Raw genomic sequence first — 2,129 nt, 5'->3', positions numbered from 1 at the left:
GTTGACTACAGTATTAGTAGATTCTCATAGCTCGAAATCAAAAGAGCCATTCACATTCAAACCTTGGTCATCAAGGTGCAAGGAGGGAACAAACTCTTAGTGTCCTCAAATTGAGAATCAATCCCGACAATGCTGTGCAAAAAAGGCGATATTGGGTAGAAATCCAAGTCCCCCGTGAATCCCTCTCCATCAAAAGAAACTTCCTAATCTTCATTCAAAGCGTAATCCATGGCCACACGAATAAAAAGGATTGGAAACACAAGTCATGCGCTCGTGAGAAACCCATGTAAGGTGCCAATGTAGTAATGAGTCTATGTTTCTAGTAATGGAAGTGAAAACCCTAAACCCTAAACCATAAACAAAGAAAGTACTAATGTTGTCGCTATTGCAACAACGTGATCGCCGGGGGGTGGGGGGTGGGGAGCATAAATACAATGACAAAGCTTCCCCTTTAAACATATGCTAGCATTATTACAATCAAAGCACAACAAAAAAAAGAAAGGAAGTGCAAACCCTAAAACCCAATAAAAAGAGTGTAGGCTTTATAAGTGCTATTTTCTATTTGTGCTCAATAGGGTTGCATGCACATGATGACAATGACCATTTTTATAGCATACATAGCCACAAAACCCTAAACTTTCAGAGACAATGTGATTTTGATTTCATTGACATGGAATCGCAAACATCGAAGTGTTATCAAGTCTAAAATGTGTTTTAAAGTCCATTGAACTAAAAAGTAGAGCATTTCTACAAATCCAGGTCAAACATCCTAGTACACTCAAGTTTACAAGTCATTGTGAGGCAGGCGTAAATACAATGACAAAGCTTCCCCTTTAAACATATGCTAACATTATCGTGATCAAAGCACAACAAAAAAAAAACAATTTCAAACCCTAAAAACTAACAAAAAAAGCATAGGCTTTATAAATGTTATTTTCTATTTGTGCTCAACAAGGTTGCATACACATGATGACAACAACATTTTCTATAGCATACGTAGCCACAAAACCCTAATCTTTTGAACTTCTCAAAAGGATACAATGTGATTTTGCTTTCATTGACATGGAATTGCAAACATGGAAGTGTACTCAAGTTTAAAAGGTGTTCAAGTGCTCCGTAGTTAAACTAGGTGCAAAATTTTCAAGTATTGGAGGACATGATCACATGTAGGGATTTATAGTACTTTGTTTCCACACAAATAGGACATGATCAGATGGAGGGATTTATAGTACTTTGTTTCGAGAGAAACACTCACACAAATGGACAGATTCATACTAAGTATTGTGCTCCTATTTTTCACGCAAAGAAATAGATAAAATGATCCCCCATCTTAGCACATAGGGCATGGAGATGCACATGCTTTTTGTGGTCCTAGTGCATGCAACCATCTTGTGAAGGACAATCAAGCATGCAGTTGACGTAGCATGACGTGCAGATGCAAGAATTCCATGCGACGTACACGAGTGCATAGCAGATACATCGTCATGAACCATGAAGGCCGGCTGAAAGCTCATAAATTTATTCTACCTCAATAGAAGATCAACTCAGAGCAGCAACACTTCAACGTTAATAATTGCATGCTACATTGACCAGAATGGTGCGACTGTGTCGCCATTCGATGTTTGCTGCATGTCACATCGACCACCAGAATTATTAATTAGCACATCGCCGTACATGCAAGCGATGATCATGATGCTGCTGTCGATGCATTCGAGTATCGGGCAACACTAGCTAGCAAGCAAAGATCGGATCGATGGGCAAATAATCATGCAGATCCTCGATGTCGATCAGGCTGCACAGGAGCCGCCGGTGAAATGCAAGATCAGGAGAGGTGTCATGAAGGATGATCCGAGGAGGCTGGGCTATCTTTCTCTTCTTCAAGATTGCCAATGACATTGTTTCTCGACTATCGTGCCACTTATTCAACGTTAATAATTGCATGCTACATTGACCAGATTGGTGCGACTACGCCGCCATTCGATGTTTGCTGCATGTCACATCGACCACCAGAATTATTAATTAGCACAACGCCGTACATGCAAGTGATGATCATGATGCTGCTGTCGATGCATTCGAGTATCGGGCAACACTAGCTAGCAAGCGAAGATCGGATCGATGGGCAAATAATC

Source organism: Lygodium microphyllum, chromosome 24, assembly GCF_053477565.2.
Source record: "Lygodium microphyllum isolate KBCC chromosome 24, Lygodium_microphyllum_v1.1.10, whole genome shotgun sequence".
In the NCBI taxonomy this organism is placed as follows: domain Eukaryota; kingdom Viridiplantae; phylum Streptophyta; class Polypodiopsida; order Schizaeales; family Lygodiaceae; genus Lygodium; species Lygodium microphyllum.
This window is presented reverse-complemented; position numbering follows the sequence as displayed.